This window comes from Miscanthus floridulus, chromosome 10 (genome assembly GCF_019320115.1).
Source record: "Miscanthus floridulus cultivar M001 chromosome 10, ASM1932011v1, whole genome shotgun sequence".
In the NCBI taxonomy this organism is placed as follows: domain Eukaryota; kingdom Viridiplantae; phylum Streptophyta; class Magnoliopsida; order Poales; family Poaceae; genus Miscanthus; species Miscanthus floridulus.
In genome coordinates, this window is record NC_089589.1 from 73,597,443 (window position 1) to 73,620,597 (window position 23,155).

A 23,155-nucleotide genomic window follows, 5' to 3' on the forward strand; every position below is an offset into this window, starting at 1 on the left:
GCGAAGATATCTTTGTTGTCCCGAAGAAAGTTGGTGAGCGCAAGTTCCTATTTTGCCGAGAGGTGGGCACTGATGGTTGCCGTTTTGGAGGGATCACCGGTGCCCAGGTCGATTTGCTTAACGTTGACTTCTTTTGGTGGTGCGAGGATGCTGGGCTTTTTAGCTGGTATCTCAAGTTCTTCTGGGTTCATTTCTGTGGCAATAGTGGCTATTTCTTTTCTTTCATTGGCGGCTTGTGCTTTGGCTGCAATTTGGATTGCCTGAACGTCGTAGTCAAAAGCGCGCTTCAAATCACCTCGAAGGGAAAGGACACCGTTAGGCCCTAGCATCTTAAGCAATAGGTATGGGTAATACAGTATCGCCATGAATTTTGCTAGTGCTGGGCGCCCGAGGATTGCGTGATATGATGAATCAAAGTCTGCAACTTCAAACTTGATGAACTCTATACGATAGTTTGAGGGAGTTCAAAAAGTAACCGGTAGAGTGATTTGTCCAAGTGGCATGGCTGCCTTGCCGGGTACTATTCCATAAAAAGGGGTGCTTGTTGGTGTAATCATCCCGGCGAGTTGTAGTCCCATCTTCCTTAGCGTTTCTGAAAAAATCATGTTGAGTCCTGCTCCCCCATCGACTAATACTTTCATGACAATCATACCGGCGATAGTTGGATCTAGAACTAGTGGGTAATGGCATGCGTTTTCTATGCTAGTCCGTTGGTCTTCTCTTGAAAACTGGATTGGATATTGTGACCAATTGAGATATCTCGGAGTAGCCGGTTCTGCTGCCATGATGGTTCGTAGAGCTAGCTTTTCTTGATGTTTGCTTCTAGAATCTGGGGCCCCGACGAAGATCACTGCTACTGTCCCCCTAGATTTTTAGAATCCCTTGTCTTCGTGGTTGTCTTCATCTTTTTTCTGATTGTCTTCTTTAGTGTTTCCCTTACTATCTTTTCTTGTGTATCGATCATTGAAGGTGTAGCAATTTCTGATGGTGTGATTTCCTTTAGGGTGCCAGATGCAATGCATGTTTTGAATGTCATCATATCTTCTGGGTTTGGAAAACTTCCTTGATTTGTTAGCCACCGCTATGGTGTTATCTGGTCCATGTTTTCTTTCCTAATGTCTGATGTTTCGATGATTTTGCTTGTCCGAGTTGTCTCGGTTGTTTCTATCCGGGAACCTTTCTCGTGTCTTCTCCTCCGCAGTAATCATCTTTTCTACTGTGTGTCTAAATTCTTCATTGTTTCTCGGATTTTCTTTGTAGAAATCCTGAAATTGCCACCTAGCCATGATTCCGTGAGAGAAAGCTTCGATTACTTCTCGTTCGGTGATGTCATGTACTTGAGCACGTAGTTCACCAAATCGTCGATAGTAATTTCTGAGACTTTCGCCCCCTTTTTGCTTGAGCCCTTTTAATTCTGCGTGGATGATGGGGTGCGTAATGATACCCGTGAAATTTTCACAAAAAACTCTTTGCAAGTCCTCCCAATTTCTGATTGACCCTAGATTCAATTTGTCGAACCATTGGAGGGGCATGGTTTCTAGGGCCATGGGAAAAAACAAGGTCTTGATATCGTCATCTCCTCCGGCTAGTTCAATCGATTGCGAGTAAATCCTGAGCCACTGCCTTGGTTTAGTCTTGCCATCATATTTAGATTGCTTAGACGGCTTGAACTTGTGAGGTAGTCGTATTAAAGCAAGTCTGTTTGCAAAATAGGGGAACCTATCGTGCATTCTGGCTTCTTTGTATTATGATTCAGCACCTCCTTCTGGCCAACTGTTGTCTTGGTGAGAGTAGTTCTGCATGGCTGTCTGAATAGGTACTTTGCTTCTGGTCTTTCTTGGTTGTTCGACTCGGTAGTTTTGACTATGGTCCCGTCTACTTTCTCTATTGTGACTTCCACTTGGTCTAAGTCTCTCAAAAGCGGATTTCCTTTGATTTTGATCTTCCTTCCTATGAGATGTTGACCTAGTAGGTAGTCTTGAGCGGGTCCTTCCATCGTGCGTCCTTAGGGCTGCTGACCGGAGTAAGTCCCGAAGCTGCTCCTGTTTTTCACTAGGATGTGATGTCGCTCCGAGTTCTTCTAGTGCTTCTCGGATCCTATCGTAGGGCATATTTGCCACGCATCTTTCTTCGACTTCTTGTTCTAATTTTCTTCTATTGTATTCAGCCAGATCTGACTCATATTTGATCCAAGCTTCCTTGCGCTGCCTAGCACGGCGTTGGCGTCCTTGTTTCAATTTGTTTCTTCTTTCTCTGGCTTGCTTCTGATTCTCGGTCTCACCATCATAGCCCTAGGCAAAGGGTGATATGTTGGACTCAGATTCATCCGATGACCTGATGCCGGGTGCTTCTGGGGGGACCAATGATGATTGAGGATGGTGAACCATGAGTACTTCCCATGCGTGAATTGTTCTGTTATCGACGTTGGTTTCCACACTATCGGAGTTGCTGATAACTTTAGTAGAGGCTTCAAGGTCATAGATCGAGTCTCCTTCTTGGTAGGGAAGAATTGCTGTTGTCATCGTGCTGACTAGTCGGGTACTGCTATCCTCAGGAACAGAACCTGCCCAGTGGACGATGCAGTCTCGAGATGTTATAGTTAGTACGAGACCTTCCTAAGCTCCTTTCAGTGGCATTCTAAGCACCATATTGAGGGATCCTTCGGTCCGTGCCTGATAAGATTTTGCCATGTTGTGGAGTCCAAACGAAAAAGGACCCGACTTCTTGAAAGGACTCTGAGTGTACTCTGAGTTGTATTCTTGATAGGCCAAGGTCGTGCTCTAGAGCCCCATCGGAAAAGAACTCGGACTACTCTCAAGAGAACTCTAAAATTTTTTTGAGTTGAATCTTTGATAGGCCGAGGCCGCATTCTGGAACCCTGCCGGAAAAGAACTTGGTTTCTAGATAGAACTCAAGTAAGACTCCATCTCGGATGTGGAGCCTGAGTTTGAGTCGGATGCGCAAAGCCGCAAAATCTAAGTTGGATCGGACATCACGAGTTGCGTGAATCTTCCGGCGAGTTGATATGTTGTAGTCGCCGAAATAGAAAGGTCTTCATGGTGATCCAAATCTTTGAGGAGGTGGCTTTGGAGCTTGCCATCGTCGCCTGCCTCACAGATCCATGAACCGAAGATGAAGGTTGATCCCGTCGAGAAGATCATGTTGTCGAGGTCCGTTGAGCTCTTGGATGCAAATTCGCCAAAAGCCCCTACCTAGCGCGCCAGCTGTCGATGTTTTACCACCGATAGCCTGCCACGGGGATCCCCAGGGCGGTTTGTTCGGGCTTCAATGTATGCAGAACTCGACGGTGAACGCAAGAGACAGTCGATTTATCCTGGTTCAGGCCCTCGACCGTGATCGAGTAATAGCCCTACGTCCAGTCGGCGTTAGCCTTTGCGTTGGATTGATTGTCCGTCCTTCTCTCCAGGAACCCCGCCCTCCTTTATATAGTTAGGAGGTCAGGGTCCTAGTCGGTTTACAATGAGAGTTTCCTAGTAGGATTATAAAATACTACTACTACTAAGATTACATGAAAAGAAACCTAGTTAGACTAGATCTTCTCTCTTCCTTGCGGGGTATCCCATGGGTCCCGCATCGATAGATCATTGCAGAGTGCCTCCTATGAACTGGCCCCATTGTTGTCGTCTTCCTGTTCGTCGTCTTTGTAACCACTACTAACTTCCCTTTCTAGATCGAAGATACGGTCCTGCAGGTAGTAGATGTACTCCGCATGCGGATAAATAGGTTGAGGATCGACCCACCTTTTGAACCCACAATTTTCTTCGAACAAGGAAGACTGCAATAAATATGTCATGTCAGTTGTATAGAAGATGAACATATTGAAGAAATAAATTGTAATAGCAATTATCCATGCTCATGGGCATTTGAAGAAACGTCGGCCTCCATCTATTCCCTTGGCGAACATCTACACTAGACAGTCCTCACCATGCATGCATTTTGGCCACTCTTCTTTCCGTTCATCGTATCCTCTCAGTGGTGCCTCTTTGGTAAAATCACTTTTGCTCTCGACTGGGAACCTCTCATAAAGAGCTTCCTCAAAGAAATCGGGACCAAGAGGACCCTCCCACCCCCAGGTAGTTCCCTTCCCCTTTCCTCTCCCTCTAGATGACCCTCTAGACATTGGAACTGCAATGAAAGATAATGCTGAGGAGTGCTCTTCCTCCTTGTTGTGTGTTTGAATGACAGGGAGTGAGGGGTTACTTATAGGTTGAGACGAGAAATGGAGGCCTCTCAATGTGCCATGTCAGCGATCCGTGTGCCTCTTCACCTCAGCCCTTAGATCAAACAGTAATAAGATGGATGGTGGAGATAGAGTGGAGTTGTGCTTCCTTGCATGCCTTTGTACCTATAGGTGTACTACTGTCTGAAAAGCCTAGATTCGTTCACTATTACTGAAAAGCCTATATTCATCTGCAAAGCATCTGTACGATACGATTGGACTATACATGTTCTGCTGAATTTACATTTAATCTGTGTACTACATTTGTGCCTTTGCAGTAGTGAAGTATAAATAATGATTCACAGAAAAAAATTCGCAAAAGTTTCTCTTGTTTCAGGAGCATCCACGGTTACAAGCAGAGACATCATTATATAATGCAAACATTTAACCGTCCAAAGACCACAATACGACCACATCGAACATCACAATCAACATAACATGTCCTGCATAGACCAAATAGTACACAATGTCCATACAGTACCAAATAGTTATAGGAAAGTAACTACGTACTTTCCAAATCTCCACACATGAAAAATAAGCAAAGTCCATGCAGCCCAAATAGTTTGTGTCATCGGATCTAAGTTGTTACCATAGTCTTAACCTACAAGTCGTCGTCACTTTCTCCTAGTCTTACCCTTGCCCTTGTGGCCAAGAGCGTCGGTGCCTGGAGTGTACGTGCAAGGCGGACGACGTCTTCTAGTTCCTACAACGTGCTAGCCTGAGTCGAAGGAGCGTCCTGGAGCTGAGACTCGGTAAGCTCATCATAACCACGCTCCTTGGCCTCCTCGCCGCGATCGTCGTCGTCCTCATTTTCGTGGCCTTGGAAAGTGTCCACAGTCGCAGCGCTAGTACCTCCGTGAGAAGAAGAACCGAGGCCTACAGGTGTGTCCCATTGTCGTGCGTGTGGCCCGTGTTCGTCCATTGCAGCGCTAGTACCACAACCACAACGAGCTGCAGCACGCCGCAGCCTATGTGCTAGCCTCTGTCATGCAAAGATGCAAAGATATTATGTAGAAAACCAGAGCTCAAACAACCTACTTAAGCATAAAACAACAAGAGGGCTAGTGCCGACTTACTCCAAGAAAGTTGTTTAGTGTGTGCTCGTCCACGCCTGTCCTTAGAAACCGTTCGATCTCAATCACAGATTGCTTAAGTGTGTTGCCCTGCAAAAAAAAACAAATAATAAAGCGATTAAAATCTCAGAGATTACTTAGCTACAAACCGAACAGTGTAGAGCATGCAGTGGAGGTGTACATAAATTGAACACTTGACCAAAATTAGCTACCCATGCATTAATTGACATTTTATAATTCACATGTGTATTTCCAAGTTGCAGATAGAGGTGAAGACATTACCACTCGGTCCAGGATCGGCGCAGGCTCGACCTGTGTCCCGGTCCTTGTCGCAAGGTCGTAAGACGTTTGTTCGTCGTTGGAGGACTCAATGTCGGCATAGTCTGTTTGGGTCCATTGCACCTTCAGCTTAGTCCTTGTTGCCCGGTTGTACCAAGATAGATACGCTCTGAAGTTCTCGTTCGTGTGGGGCAGGTCATTCTCATACAAGTTCTCATGAAAGTGATCCCAGTGGTCGATGTAGTCACGGTGCAAGGTCTCAAAGTCCGTCTCCTTCTTTTGTTTCCGACAATCGATCCTGTAGGGTGCCAGAAATGAAATTCAAGTTAGTGGAGATGTAACTCAAATACATTTCTTTATATTACAAATATACGCTACATCATTTTAGCTCGGCGTTTTTTTTCCTTTCTGATTGACTACATTTTGGCTGGAGCAGGCAAATATTCCTGCAACTTATTTGAGTGGCAACTTGGACTGGTGTGAACAGCAAGAGATAATGAGAGATTTATACTCATGCTACCATTAGATTCATACTATGTTGTTTATGAGTACTGTAAGTTATCCAGCAATAATGTTTTCGACATCAAAACTACTTGTCATGATTCTATTTTGGTGCAGCCAACTACAGTTTTCAGACATGGCAACAATGTTGTTTTTTTGACTTAGCTGGCGTTACATCTTAACTTGACAGAAGAAAGGTGGTTATATCATCTTGACAATATCAACTCACAATGATAAGTAAGGGGTACTTGATGCATACAAGATGAAAACGTCCTATTTTTTTTATTTTTTTTAGGGAAAAAAGATGGTCAGTTCCAGCAATCAAACATATAAAAAAGGCTTCCGGTTAGAGAGCAGTGTTTGTATTCCATTTTCCCATAATAAAATATCAAAAAGGCTTATGCAATCACAGTACTGTAAGGAGTAATAGCAGTTTGTTTTTAAGGAAGTTAACCAACAATACCTTGTAAGGAGTAGCTGCTATATATGGCACTGATCTTTCTCAAAAAATTTTGTTTATGAAAATGCATCTATAAATATATATCTGCAGATTGTTTGCTGAGATTTGATACTCTTGCTGACATTGGAAATGCATCTATTGCTGGTTCAGTTATAATGAAATTGGCCACCTGTCAACTAAATTTTTTATAGTTGTTACTGTTAGGCCTTATGTTAACTGAAATTGGCCATCTATTAAATACAAATTTGAAAACTGACATTTTCCCTTCACATCTGACAGAAAGCTACCAACTGACAGATCATTTTTCATTTCAAAACCGACAAAAAGCAACCAACAGACCCTTGTCTCAAAGGATTGTTATAAACAAGCAATAGTTGTAATATATCCTAAAGTTTCGGTGTTTAAGCTAGTTACAGACAATGTAGCAGATACAAAAAATTGGAAGTAAAGAACAAAGAGAGTAATAGCAGTTTAGTTTCAGTGGCAATTTTAAGTTCTATTGTAGCATATTGAATTATTGATTACTTAATAAAGTTCAAAGACGCTTACTTGTGCAACTCTATTGACGTCGAGAATAGTTCCACGGGCCACTCCTGCCTCAACCCAAACTGGCGTGCAACCCGGCGTTGCAGGTGAAACTCAACCGCATAGAAACAGATCAACGGACACCTCATCAGGTATAGGTCTTCATCCATCTTGCACATGATGTTGAACCCAATGTGCTCGTACTGTTCGTCCTCGTATGGCTCCCAAGTCACCTGCATTTGATTCTTCAGTCACGTAGTGCTTACATCGGGAAAACAAATTAGTATGTGAAATACAGCTAACTCACCAGCCCTGGCGTGAGTGCGTCGAGCTCATTCGCAAACTCGATGTAGGCGCGTTTACTTAGGGCGAATGGACCCTTAACCTGGTCCCAAAGGTAGGCATACGTCGGCCGACGTCGAAGGCCATGCACCTCGAACCAGGGACGAGGTGCACCAACTTGGGGGCGACCGACCGGTAAACGAGACTACATCCAAAGCTGAAGCAGGTAAACACATCCTCCTAATGAAGAGTTCGCGGAACTCCGACGGCAAGCCTCGCAAAGCTGCCGGTACAAGTACCCTAGCACTGCGGAACCCTAGCTGTAGCCCCCCGCCGTGTCCTAGTCAGTAAGACAGGGCAGGTACATCCATGATGCAGTGTCTCCCGTCACGTCGGGGAACATAACACAACCAAAAAGATGCATGATCCATGCCCTACAGTAGTAGGTAACTGTCTGCTCGTCTGCATGATTAGGACACTGACCAAAGTTCTGCTCAGCCAACTAATGAGTACTCCAGAGGAGCGGGCACCCGGTGTCTCTGGAGGAAGCTCTCTTCCAAGGAAGGCCTCCACTCTACCTCTCCTACCAGCAGCAGTGAAGGGGCCGATAACTGGGCAGCCACTTATACAGACACCCATGAACTTCTGTGTGTCCTAAGAGTAACTGTCATCTCTCCGCAAGGTAGGTGGAAGTTGTGCGTCTCCGAACTCCATCTACAAAACAAGAAAGAAGCACTAAGGTTATATGCACATCGAGAACCAAAAATATAAATGGAAGGGAATTTGTTCATAATTTTGGTACCTATCGACTAGAGTTGAGATCGCCGTGGGGTTGAAGGCAGGCACCCCACGGCGAACCTGGAACGATACAATGTCAAGTCCAGCCCTCTCAAGGAGAGGAGTGTACCTGTCATCATACCGCATGTCTTCGAACTTATCGTGGGAACGAGGACGAAGAGGGTTCAGTTCCTGCAAAGATTAGAAATTATTATATTAATTCATGAACACAAGTACATGTGCAGAGGAAAAATAACATGCAGAAGTCAAGTCGTTACCTCCCCCTCCGTGGTGAGTCGTCCTCGGTGGTTCTCCTCGTAGAACAGCTCGAGCAGGTGGAACGGCTTCATCATACAAAATATAATGACAAAGTACATATAAGTTTTATATGAACAAATAAAAAACTTTTTGGTACTAGTAAACATGCACGTGAAACATTAGTTATTTACACCTGACTAAGCGGCCAATGGCATGTACGTGAATTATGCCCAAGTCTACCACATTTGCCACATTGGTTCTGCTCGGGGTCAGTAAGAAAGGGGGTTGCTCTCCCTCGCCTCGTTCTACTGGAAACCTAGTCCATGACCATCTTGTGCCTCGTCCTCTTCCGGGTTCCACATTTGTCCCAATGAGTACCTGGATCCGTAATGTATTTTGGCCTAGTGTAAGGTGGCCACTGACCCTCGTCCAGGAAAGGCTCGAAACAGGGAGACAAAGTCTATACAAGGCTGTCAACACTGAACTCTGACGGTATCTGGGTCTCGTAGGCAAAGTTGCGATGCTGAGATGTTGCAACATAATGAGAACAAGGGAAGTGGTACTGCCTGGTTTTCCCACATCGGCATGAGAAATTACTAAGTAGCACAATATAACTCCTTGATGGCCAGACCTCACCATCGGACGTTGTACCACCCCTTTCTGTGACCTAGTACTTGCCGGTGCTGTGGTCAAAGCAATCAACATCATGTGTGACAGCCCTTTCCTTTGCCTTGTCGAGATGCTTATTAGGTTTAGGTGCCCATTTCTGATTATTACTCTGTAGTTCCATTGCTTGAGCGTGTCTATCGTTAAACCATGCAACTAGCCTATAAAAAGGTGAATGATACAATAGCATTGATGGGCATGGCACGTATACCCTTGAGTACACTATTAATTGACTCTGCCATGTTGCTAGTCTGAAACTCGTACCTCCATCCACCATTGGCGTAGGCTCTTATCCATTTCATAGGTTCTCTCATCAATCCTCTCAGCCACTGCCTACCTTCTGCGTTTGTTGCCATTTATAGCTTCTCCAACTTCTCCTCAAAGAACGGCACCTCAAGCATTCAAGCAACCTCCTCGAATAGAGGAAAGTTGTCCTTCGTACCATTCTTCTGAAATAAATTCTCGGCAAGGTGTCGAGTGCACCAACGGTGGTGCAAAGGTGCATACCCCAGAAACTGCTCATGTATGACACTGAGTATGCCTTAGTGTCTATCAGATATGACACCTACCTCCCTATTATGGCCAATGACATGGATCCTAACAAGCCGCAAGAACCATCCCTAACTATCTTTGTTCTCCCTCTCCACCAAAGCGAAAGCCAAAGGAACCAATGCATTGTCTGCGTCATAGGAAATGGCTACCAATAGTGTGCCCATGTACTTGCCAAGCAGAAAAGTACCATCAATGGATAACACTGGATGACAATACATGAAGGCCTCGATGCACTGGGGAAAGCACCAGAAGGCACGAAAGAATATCTGTCTCCCGTCCTTTCATTCATTTGGCTTCGGGATATACTCATAATGCATGCCTGGATTTGCTGCTTTCACTGCATTGAACATTGCAGGCAACTGCTCGTACCCCTCCTCCTAGTCCCCATATATCATCTTCCAGGCCCGTTGCTTTGCCCTCCATGCTTTTCCATACTTTATGCCATACTTAAATATCTCCTTACTCATCTCCATAATTGTCCTAACCTTCAAGTTGGGCTGACCCTTCAAAGTTGTGTATAACTTTTTAGCAATGAGGATAGAGGTCAACTGTCTATGCTTCTGTTTTAGATCAGTCTGTGCACAAGTGTGTGGACCTATAATTTTGGTGATCTTGAATTTCCCTGTGGCCTTCTGTTTGCGAGCACAGACCCTCCAATTGCAATCTGCCATCTCGCACACCACCGTGTAACGGCGCTCCACATGGGAGTGCCTCACCTTGAATGGTCTCTTACGTCTCACAGAATATTCCTATAGCCACCTTCTTAAGGTGGGCAAGTCCATGAAGACCATGCCCAACTAAATTTCCACGCTGCCATCGGCCTCAGGAGCCTCTAGCAGCTCGTCATCTCTTCCTTCTCCATAAGCATGTTGAGAATGGCCGAGGTCGCTGAATTCATGAACCAGTGGATCACGATCAGGACACAAGCGTCTGATGAGCTCCATTTCTTGTTCGCTTAAAGCGGCAACTAGGCGGTCATCATCAGAATCAACGGCCCTTGCTGTGCCATAAGGCTCCTCATCATCCACGATATCAACATCTACACTATTAGAGGCCATAAACCCTGGGTCCACGTTGGTTGATGGAGGAACAGGAGCACAACCATCATTATCAGGATTGTCTCCTGCATTTAAAGCACAAATATGGATACCACTGAGACAAAGGAATGGAATGAACAAAGAATAAGAAGAGCCAAAGTGTTACTAAATCACTTACTAGGATGATTCTGGGTCAAAGGGATCTTCTGAGGGGCACCTACAATATCATCAGTCCCACATTCGGCATGGACACCAGGATATACACCAACCTCATTGGGGGTGGATTGAGCATCGGGCACCACAACCGCATCTTCCACATCCACCTCACAGTTGGGTAACAGAGGCTCATAGGGCACCGGATTCTCTGGTGCTGGCGACAAGCCATGAGGGGGTGAATGAACATTAGGGGGTGAATACCCATGAGGGGTGGGATTATTGGACAACTTCCGCACAACCAAATCCAAATATTGAAACTCATTCATCATGACAGTTTTAACATATTTGTCCCATTGAGCCTCTGATGCAATTGAGACCAACCGCCTCAAAATTGTCCCTGACCTGCCATGGTGAAGTACCCCCTCAACTAAGATGGCATCTTCATTTGAATTGCATTTAAGCTCATCACGAGCCCTACTAAACAACTAACAAAACATTGGCCGATCATCGAATATCACTGGCACCCTTTGCATTCCAACAAAACTGACATTACCAAACTCATCTTCCTCCACACTTCCTCCATGATACAGGGTGACTACGTTGTCCATCTAGTTGGTATGCACATCAACCAAGTTATTACGGGTATATTATTATAAGATAACCATCTAGTTGGCCCCGTTCGCGTGTCCTTAAACCCGGCTTGATTCGCTTATTTTTTGATCCGGAACAGTGTTTTTCTCTCACAAATTCCTCCAGCATTCCTCCAAACCATCCAGATTCCTCCAGAATCCAGACAAGCGAACAGGCTCAATATCTAACTATATTTGCTAACTAAATTACCTAACTATCGACCTAAGCAAATAAGTATCTAAGTGTCTAACTATCTCTATAACAAGATATGAGATTTGGTAACTAAACTTACTAACTAGCTAACTAAATCAATAGGTAACTAACTTCCTAATTATGTCTCTAACAATCTAATCTAACTAAATGAGCTACATACATATATTCCTAAGTATATAATATAACTAAATAAATAAGAATCTAACTTTCAACATATGTAATTAAATTTGCTAAATATTCTAAAAATATTACTAACTAAATTATCTAAAGTACATTAACTAATTTAAGTTAACTAAAAAAATTACTAACCAATCTAGGTTACCTGGATGGCTGCTGGCGTTTACTACGGAGGGGCAGGGGGGGGCGAAGGTGAACAGAGGGGCAGGGGGACCCTCGCCCGGAGCCCAGCCGGCCGGCGGGAGCTCCGGCGGGCCGCCCTCGCCGCCGGACAGAGATGAGGAGGACGGAAGGGGTGACGAGGGCGGCCGGGTTTCGCAAGGCGACGGGGGCGCGGCGGCGGCCTGCTACGGCGCTTGCGTGGAAAGGGAGGGGGCGCAGGGACCAGACGGCCGCCGGTGGACTGCTGCCGGCGCAGGAGCTCCAGTCGACGGCGGCACAGGGAGAGCTGCGGTCGTGACGGCGAAGTAGGAAGCAGAGATAGGGAGACAGAGCGCGAGAGAGAGAGCTGCGGCCGCGGGTTTTGAATCAATGCTCGGCGCCAAGATCTGTGGCGCTGAGCTCGGCGCCAAGATCTGTGACGCCGAGGTGTCGCCCACATGAACACCGAGCTCGACGCCAAGATCTGTGGCGCCGAGGTGCTGAACACGTGAATGCCACATAGGATGGCTTGCTGTGCTCGGCCAGGCACCTCGACGCCAAGATATTTGGCGCCGAGACGTGTTAACTCGGCGCCATGATTCCTGGCGCCGACCACAGGGTCCAAAGATGAGTTTAAGTCTTTCAAAGGGCCAAACGTAAATTTTCTTAAAAAAAAAGGGTCAGATTGTAAAAAATTAGGTGTTACCTCCGCTCGAGTGGCAACTTGGCGAGTCCTAAAGCCGTACCGGGTCCACGAGTCCTGCCCCACGCGTCGCACGACTGCCCCATCGACCACGACACCTACAGCGGCCTGCGGCTCTGCCACCTGCCCACCACGTCATTGGACTATATGTGTCAGGAAGCCTTCACCCCCATGAGCCTCTGGGGCACGATGGTGACCACTGACCATGCACAACAGCACAAGGCCTCGTCACCGTTCTGTGTGCTACTGTTGCTGCTCGACAGGGAGCACATGTTCTTGCTGCTCAACGGCCATCACTATTTCAGTAGGGCCGCGTTTACTTCGTCGAATTTGGCGCACGGTAGCATTTCGTTTGTATTCGGTAATAATTATCTAATCGTTGACTAATTAGGCTCAAAACGTTCGTCTCGCAAAGTATAACCAAATTGTGCAATTAATTTTTGATTTCGTCAACATTTAGTACTCCATGTATGTACCACAAGTTTGATGTGATAAGAAATCTTTTTTTTTCATAGTGCCAAAGTTTGAATTTTGGTGGAACTAAACGTAGCCTAGGTGTACATGTTCACTTAGATGACTTGCTAGAGTGAGCAGGAACTACGTACAAGATGACCCGAACAAATAAATTATTTGTGAACATGTATTCCATAATTTGCATTTGAGATCTTGTTTAGTTTCTCCCGTAAAGTTTAGTCCCTATCAAATCATATGTTTGGATACGTGCATGAAGTATTAAATATAGACTAAAAAATAACTAATTACACAGATTACGACTACTTTGCTAGATGAATTTTTTAAGTCTATTTAGTCCATGATTTGACAACATGATGCTACACTAAATAAGTGCTAATAACAGATTGATTAGGCTTAATAAATTCTTCTCGCTGATTTCTGAGGACTTCTATAATTTATTTTACTATGACTATCCGAACACTCTTATGTGATACTCCTAAACTTTAGCTCCTAGATTTAAACACCACCCTAATCTCATCTGCACGTTGGCTAGATTTAATCATAAACGAGTTAGCTGGTGAAGTGCATTTGATCATCGTGCATGTCAATGTTTTAACTGTCCATATTCAAACAATTTCTCACTAGCACCGAGAGTATCTTATTTTTGTCCAATCTGAATGTAAGGTTCTTTCCAGACGTTTGTATTTTGAGTGTCATTGTCTTGACATGGATTAGATCAGAGCGGCTGGGTTGTCTAATTTCATCAGCAAATTTATTGATTACATATATGTTATTGCTATTAGCCTACAAAATTTTCCCATCTCACCCCCTAATATTTCTATCATACTCTATTATCCTAATCAAATGTCGTACTACTTTACCCTTTGCTTCATTCATCATATACACATCTAAAATTTGGTGTACCAAATTCCGGCGGCAACACGTGGAAAATTATCTAGTTATTATCAGTTTCTAAGACTTGGAAATTGGGATATAATACCTTTCACTAAGACTGGCCGCGGTAAAACTAATCTAAGCAAAGATTTATTGAGATAGAGAATACCTGGTCCATCTTGACAGAAGGCATCACGAGCCAGCAGTTTCTGTCCGAGCCTCATGTACATCGTACAATAATTGTTGGAACACACTCATTTTGTTTGCTTTATGTGTGTGTAGCCCACAGGACCCACTCATTTGCTGCCTAGTCACCCGTGACTAACTAGAACTCCAATCGCTACCAAGCAAAGTGCGAATAATGCAGCAGAGAGGACAAAGAACCAAGACTCCGACGCGTAGACCCAGAAAATGAAGAAAAGAAAAAAAAAGCGGAAGGGACAGTTCCTTGTTGTCGGTATTTCGAGTAAACACCCACGAGTAAATTTATATTATTACGTGTTTGATCTGGTGTGCTAAAAAGACACAAGGTTTATACTGGTTCGGGTAGAATATCATTACGTCCAGTTCGTTGTTGCTGCTCGTGTTATTTGAACTGAAAAGTTCGTAGTAGGGGGTACAAACTGGCGAGAGAGGGACATGTCCCAAGTTTCTGATGGAAAGGTTGAAAGGACGCTGAGAGCTTGGTTGCAGCTTAACTATGTGTGATGAGATGTGTGGTGTGTTGAATCGATCGGTCCATTTAGTGGGGTGCCCTGCCTTCTCTTTTATGGACCAAGGAAATGCAGGGATTACAGATGGAAGAAAGAAAAAAAACCAGAAGCAAAAAATGTCCTTCGAAGGTGTCGAGTCTTCATTTTCCTCTAAGCCAGCCCTACTGACATGGCAGACGGTGCCAGGGATAGCTCCATACCGGACGTCTGTCCGTTGATGACGCCACGCTCTAATTTGATCAGCAAGTGGTCATGTCCTATCCCACCCTGGTGGGCGACGCGCCGGACTAGTGTGTTGATCCGCAACCCCACGGGGAGCGGACGGCACAACGACTGCACGCCCGTCACTGTAGAGGACGTGAGTCTCCACTTGGACCGTAGTGGTTGTCGTATGCTTCTGTCAGGATCCGTGCCCGAGGGCAAATGCCGGCGCCCATAACACTATAAGACAAATATTAGCGTCCATAACACTATTTGGGCTTTTGACATGCCTGGAAGGGCTTAAAGCGCCTGTCCTATCATATCTTGATGGTACTTTTCTGCAGGCGTGCAGGGTATGGTCCTCGGTATTGCGGTTGACTTGAGTGCCCCGTCTTATCCGCGTGCGTAGTTATGAAGGAGCAGCGCGCGGAGGTCGGGCGAGGCGGAGCCAGCCTCCGGACGTCGAACGAGGCGGAGCCAGCCCCCGAGGGTCGGGTGAATCGGAGTCCGCCCTCAGACGTCGGGCGAGGCGGACTCTGCTCTCAGACGTCGGGCGAGGCGGAGCCAACCTTTGGGGGTCGGACGACACGGAGTTAACCCTCGGTTGTTGGGCAAGAGGTGTAGTCGCGTTCTTGCCTGTTCAAAAGCATCAACGTTTGATGGTTATTAGCTTGTCCTTTTTTAGTACCCCCGGTATTTGGTCCCAGACAGCAGCCCCCGGGTGAATCGGATAGAATCGTCCAGGGGGTGTTTTGACTTGCTAGAGGGTGTGCACGAACGCACCCAACGGGTGTAGCCCTGAGCCCTCGGGTGATTCGGATAGAATCGCCTAGGGGTGATTCGGACCCTTCGCGGGTATGGCTATGAGATTTGATGGTTTGTTAGCCGGATGGCTTAAACGGGACCCTGGTATCCCGTTTGTGGGGATCCGTCCAAGGTTCGCCCCGCTGAGACTCGATCGTGGACCAAGACTCTAGTGAAGCTCGTGCGTCTGAGTTTTGGCCGCTTGCGGACCCATCCTTTGTCATAAGGGTGCCTTGCGACGGCCGTCAAAACCGTTGATGGGCTAGCCCTTCAAACTCCTGGGTCCAGGCGGGCTAGAGAAAAATGCTTTTTGACCCATATCCCCTTTACTGGCAAAGAGTCCTGGTCCGTTAGGGGAGGCAAAATGTCTGGTGCGTCTTTGGAGGGAAAGGATAGGGATTGCGGGCGCATATCCCGCGATGTGATGTGGTGGTGGATCATGGCAGGCGTGGAGATCTAGGTGGGCGGTTGCCTTCCTTGCATCTGTCACACCTATAAAACCAAAGGGTTCACCCCCAGGATTTCGTACTTTGCCTCCTTGCCTTCGCATCTGTAACCTCCACCGCCAATCGTCCAAGCTCCCCACATCTGCATCTCTGCCACCGTCAAGTTCGCATCCACCGACCCTAATCATTCAATGGAGCCATGATGCAAATCTGATATCACCCTCTAGCGCCTAGAGGGCCTTGTCCGCTGTGGTCTTCTTTGCGCGCGGACCGCTGCCGAGGAGTGGCGGCTGCCCGGCGATGAGGACGCGTCGTCACCGCCCGATGGCTACATCATGTCCTTCGCTCACTTCCACGAGCGGGGATTCGCCACCCCCGCCCACAAGTTCCTTCGGGGGTTGCTGCATTACTACAAGGTGGAGCTATAGCACCTTAATCCTAATGGAATCCAGCACATTGCGGCGTTCGTCGCCCTTTGTGAGGGGTTCCTGGGGATTAGTCCACACTTCGACCTATGGCGGTACTTATTCGCAGTCACCCTCCTGAAGAAGCGGGAGAAGAAGCAGGAGCTGAACGTGTCAATGGGATGTGCCGACATCCAGCTTCGCAACAACCGCGTCAACAAGTATCCGCCGATGTGTCTGTCGACGTCCAACAAGGGGTGGCATTCACATTGGTTCTACGTCAAGAACGACGCAGCCGCCCCCTTGATAGAGTTCACCGGATGCCTCATCGAAGAGGTCTCAGAATCGTGGAGGAGGCGGGGAGTGCCAGAGAAAGACAAGAAGAAAATCCAAGATCACCTCGCCACCGTCCAAATTCTGAAGGAGAGGGGTGTGAAGGGGTCGGGGATCATTGGTGCCTACCGCGCGCAGAGGATGGCGTCGCTGATGAGACGCACGCTTCCCCTACATTGATGGTGCCCGGGGCATCGCTCGATGGGACAGAGCTCTCTCCCCCTCCGAGGTGGCACAGCGCATCAAGGAGGCGATGGAGCCTCCGCAGGACGACGCCGGCGCTATCCTTGATTTTGTATATCCGGTGCGGGGGCATCCCCTAATGTGGCCAGAACTAGGATACATTGTTTTCGTAAGTTTTCTTTCCTCGTGCCTCTTTTTTAATCAAACTCTCGACCTTTTGACGCTGATATTGAGATTGGGGGACCAGCCGAAGAAGCTTGTCCTTACGGAACTTCTAGCTCTGCTGTCGAAGGATCCGGCCATGACGGTGGCCAACCGTGCCGTGGCCAAGCGGCAGCGAAAGGTGAAGGAGGACAAGAGGAGTAAGAAGCAGCAGAAGCTGTGCACTCAGGAGCGTGGGGAGGAAACCGACAGTGATGAAGATGACAACGAGGAGGAAGAAGAAGAGGTAGTTGCCGACACCGAGTGGGGTGACCTAGAGAGCGAGGATACACTGATAGGTATCCCCTTGTCCATATAGGGACCCTTCCTGTTTTATGTGAGAGGAATTGAGTCTATGAGGACGGCGGAGGCGGGCTAAACCGTCGGCCCGTCCTCAGAACAAGTAGGGGCGGGTGGACCAGCTACCGCGCCCGAGATGTCAGCAGGGGGGAGCGGCCCCATCGCCGTGCCTCATTAGTCAGCGGGGCAGGCGGATTTGCCACCACGCCTAAGGTGCTAGCGGGGGTAGACAGATATGCCGCCGTGCCTGAGGTGTCGAGGGTGGGGGATGGCTCCGCTGTCGTGCCCTCGAGTGAAAGGGAGGAGAGCCCCTCAGCCCGAGAGCAGGAGATGGGCTCCAAACGGCCCTATCCCGAGGAGGCAGAGCAAGGACCTAGGGGTTCGCCCCCAAACGTATCCTGCGCCTAACGACACCGATGTAAGTCATTGACTTCTCTATTTTCTCTGTTTTCAGCGTGAGTCACGCCTTCTATTTCTTGCAGCGTCCTGAGACGGGGCCACTCTTTGGCGCTAGCGCCTAAGAAGAGTGTCGCCCTCCAGGCAAGACGTCGGCCATCACCCGACGTCGCTCTCGCTTCGGGTGGGAGCGGAGCCGGCGTCACAGCCTCATCGGTCAGTTAGGCACCGCCCGCGGTGGTGCCCGTGCCCTCAGTGGGATAAATGATCGCCAGGGCTGAGGGAACTCCATCGGAGGTCACCGAGCAACCAACGATGGAAGCGATTCCGCTACCGACTTCAGGGTGGATGGAGCTGCTGCTCGCACTCATGGTGCCGACCGCTATGGGCGTGATGCCACCGATCGAGGCCCCTCTGACGTAGATCCAGGCAGCAGCGACTGTGATGAGCCAGGCATAGCAGGACATAGCCACGGTGGTGCTCGAGGATGTGGCACGATCCGTGCCACCGGTGGCCCAGGTGACGGCACCTGACATGGGTCGGATGAAGGGGGACATAGCCGAAGGGTCCCTGGGCGTCGTGGCGGTGGTGGAGAGGACCAGTGGGGGTCACCCTTGGGCCTAACATCGAGGGGCAGCCGTTTGCTTGCTCAGGGTGAGTCGCTGCTCCAGTGGATGGATCCTCAAGACCCAACATCGATACTCTTCTCACTCGACGATGCTACCGAGAGCATAGAGCGGAAGAGTCTTAATGAAGGGATCTTGGCCATGCTGGAAGTCCTGAATTAGGCCAGGAGCATCCTGCGTGATGTCGTCATTCCAACTAGCTAGGTATCCACTTAACCTTTCCTCTCGCTCTCTTCTTTCTTCATGTATTTTTGTGTTTTGACATTGATCTTCTTTTCAGTCCCTTATCGCTCATAGCCAAGAGAAATCCCAGTTCCTCCACGAGCAGAAGGAGAAATGGGACCGCCTCACAGAAGAGGCCCAATTGCGTAGGGATGGGAGCACCTAGCTTGCTATCGCCCAACAGTGGGTGGCCGAGCTAACTCCCCTGGCTGAGGAGGTGGCCGGTCTCCGGCAGCGGGAGGCCAAGGCATGTTGGGACGTGGAGGATGTCGAGAAGGCATTCTAGGATCTATCGGTGAGGGCACAGTAGGATGAGGAGGAGGCCACCAGAGTCTGAAAGGAGCAGGACGAGCTGCTCCTGAGGGATGCCAAGGCCCCGCCAATAGGTCCTCGACCTTCTGGCCGAGGTGGAGAAGGAGAAGGAGCTCAAGCTAGGAGCCGAGGAGTGGTCCACGGCCCTATAGCAGAGGGTGAGCCAGGGCACCGAGGCGATAGCCTGGCTACGCAAGGAGCGAGATGAGCTATGCCAGACTACGGAGAGACTCTGCTCGGAGCATGGCGCGACCCATGAGGAGCGCGATCAGGTCGTCTGAGAGCGCGATGAGGCATAGTAGGGGGTCAGCTCTCTTTGGGCTGATCTTGGAACTGCGGTAGCCTGAAGGCTGGGGTCGAGAGTGTCTTCGCTGGGCTAGTCATAGAGCTTGTCGAGGCGTAGAGGATCCTTCAGGCAGAGAGCGATGAGCATGATCTCCTGTGCGTTGTCGTCGGGGTGGTCTTCGATGATCTAGAGGTGGCGCGGCCAGAGGGAACTAGCTCGCTTACGGCCTATGCTGCCATAGATATCACGGTGTGGGTGCGCCAGCTTGAGAGGGAGGCTCTTCGCTCTGGGATCACCCAAGCCTTTGCCATCGCCTACTCCCACTACACCGATAGTATTGACTTGGAGACAATGAGCCATCGCTTCACGCCTGGTTATGAAGCCTCTGAGCTGGATGAAATAGAGAAGGCGGTGGCTCCTATCACATGGAACCTGACGGACAAAGTTGAAGAGATAGTTCTCCCCTGGAGGGGATAGTTAGTCGATTGGGTTGGATAAGCATTCTTGTAACCTATGAACAAGTGCCGATCCTTATATATCATGAAAACAATTTTGTAACTTTGTTTTGTTTGATTTGTTTGATTGAACTTGCTTTTCTTCCCTTTTTATGTGCAAAAGAAAGGCTCATGTATTCCGACCCTTACATTTGTTAAGACCATAGGGCTCGAGGTGTGAGAGGAAAAAACTTCGAATCATGCTGGTGAGCAAAGACACCACAGCCGCCGAGGTGTAGGTTTTTTGCAGTTCAACCAGGCATGCTTAGTTTATTTGTTTCCACAAACTTTGTCATTAGGCTTAACATGAGGAAGAGGTCTGACGCATCAACTGTTTTCAGAAAAGGTGTATTTATACCTTTAGCAGCCCCCGAGTGAGATCTAACCCTTTGCCGTTGCTGGGGTCGGGTGTCACTGAAAATCAAGGGGAGGATGGTGAAACTTAGGAGAATGCATCTCTTGTATTCGCATGTACCCTCTCCCTAGGGTCTTAGCTATCTTTCTGCGACCGTGCGTTTGGTCTCCTTGCAAGTCCGATCTTCCTTGAGACCCCGCACGTGGCAGGGATTCAGTTAAGGGTTGGCTTGTTTTTATGACAGTCGGCCTGTCCACAGTTTTTGCAACCGGAGGGGATGAGTTAACACCACTTACCTTGATGGCTTGAGTGACATGCTCAGCGACCTCGCTAGAGGGCATGTTCGAACAGAAATCCAGTTCCATCACTTGTGATGGGGTCAGCAAAACCCTCGGGGGGCATTCAATTGCTCCCTAACCCGCCTTCCAACATATTCCCCCTCAATGGGGATTCTATGTGTCGCAGAACCGACCAATTTATAAGAATACAAGTACAATGGCAATCCGCAAGCGGTTGCACTGTCATACTTGAACCCATATAAACCCGGTAGTCCGTCGAGTACCACGACGGGTCTCGATAAACGATTTACAACAACCAAGATCGTACAGGATTCAACATACATGCCACACATTATATAAAGTTCACAGATACTTTTCATCATCAGAGTACGAATAAAGTTATTACAAACCCAGTTTGATAAATAAAGCAGAAGCAAATAAGTTCGAAGATAAGGTTTCCAACATAGCTTGATACAGTGCTAAGCCAGATCACGGTCCACAAAAGCAAAGATAGGAATTACTAAAGAAGCCTGCCCAAGGCTTACTCCTCATCCACAGCGGGATAGAAGCAACTCTTGCAATAACCATGATACACAGTGCCATCTGTAACAATGGGAAAATAAACCCTGAGTACGGGAAGGTACTCAGCTAGACTTACCCGTCATGAACCAGAAATAAAATGACTCCAAGGATTATGCAAGGCTGTATAAGTGGACATAACTTGACAACATTTTGCGTAAAAGGCAATTACCCGTTGTACAATTATGATTCCTTTATCAAGTTAATTATAACTATCCATTTCTAGATTAGCAACTATCCTGTGCCAAACATGTGGTATATCATTTAGAAGCATACAATAGTAACCATAGCAGGCATTGTAATTCCATATTCATCCGAACCATCATGTTTCATAATATAGTTGCTACGATGTTGGGACTAGCCAAGTTTCTCACTATCCGGGAGAGACGGCGATTCGAATCGATTTCAACCAGCTGGGAATTTATTCCTAACACAAACCCAGATCTACCAGCCACGATAGTCTTAGGTCACCTTTGGTACAACTCCGGTACACATTTCGTGGGTCCATACTGCGCCGCACAATCTGGAACACCAGATGCCAGGATGCTCAGGCCAAGCCTGCCCTTGGGCTCAGTCTGATCATTCCCCGGAAGGAGCGCACAACAGAACGATTCCCGGCCTGAGTTGAATTACTCGGCTTCGCGGTCGGAACAAGTTATCCGGCTAGCTAAGTGAGAGGCATGCGTTCAATCTTGTCAGAAGCACCAACAACGGTACGGTCCTTAATCGACACAGACGGGGATAAGTCCACACCCAAGACCTCCATGTCTTGTTGCTTCTCTATCGACTTCCCGTCCGGTCTCAATTTACTTTTACCTCATGGTTCTGTTCCACGATAGCAGATATAACCAACCGTGCTCCGGTATCCACCTATATCTCGCAGGTGACAGGACATCACCCGACTTCTACCGGTCTAAGCATGGCTAAGCATATATATTCGATCCTGGACCTATACCGGTTAAAGGTGTAATATCTGGACAAGGAATGTACATGCATCAAGTGGTTTTATTCAACTCTTATAACCTAATGCATCAATCATAAATACGTAGTAAACATTTATAAATTACTGGGAGACTTATAATGCTCCGGGGCTTGCCTCGTAGAATGGAAGTAGGGCGATGGTCAGGACACTCCGGAAGCTCTTTAGGGTTCTGCTCCACGCCTTCGGGAGCTGCGGCTTGCGGATCCTCCTGCTGGTTCCCTTCCTCTGCTTCTTCGAATTCTAGCAACGTGATCTCTTCCTCCAATCCTAGATGCATGAGTATGGCATAAGTATTACGAATGCATAATGTTAACAAGTGCATCATGTTTATTGAGTAGGTGCATATCTCTTCTCGATTATTACTGAATCTACTTCGACAATACATCGACTATGCCACGAACAGTAGCTACTTGTTTCACTCATAACTAGAGTTCTACTAATCCAAAAATAGTGATCCTAGACTTTCTGGAAAGCTTATCAAATTCTCTACAACTTTGTTATTAACCAGTTTTACAGTACACATCAGTTTCAACATGCAACTCATCACACTCTAGAATCAGTCCAGAAACTATTTAACATGCAATATAAAGTAATAATACTTCTACTTCATGTAATCATTCAAAATTTGACAACATGGAATCTGCCAACAGTTTAAGCATACCAAATACAATTAAGATAATATAATGGTGAAGCCCAAACTATTTATTTAATCACCTTTATTATTTTATTTAGATATCTAGGTTAAATAATAAACATATACCAGATGTACTTAATAAATTCTCAAAAAATTTACAGTGCCTTACTAATGCTATCAAAGGACTACTATAAAATTTTCATGTCATTTTACTAAGTAGAACATCCTATACAAAAATGACAAGGAAGCAAGGCTTGAAATAGCATAAATGGAAAATCCTTTGAAAAGTGTCAAGCAACAGATTTCCTATTTTTCTTAACATACAATTGGTACTAGGATTACCTCCAACAAATTTATGAATTTTGGACTCAAAAATAATTTATAAAAAT

The 23,155-nt window shown here is 47.1% G+C and overlaps 2 pseudogenes; both read right to left on the reverse strand.

The window, feature by feature from the left end:
• Positions 1–4,854: 4,854 nt before the first annotated feature.
• Positions 4,855–7,571, reverse strand: LOC136486746 (serine/threonine-protein phosphatase 7 long form homolog; annotated as a pseudogene).
• A 723-nt stretch (positions 7,572–8,294) lies between these two features.
• LOC136488847 (uncharacterized) lies at positions 8,295–10,897 on the reverse strand (annotated as a pseudogene).
• Between the last annotated feature and the right edge of the window lie 12,258 nt (positions 10,898–23,155).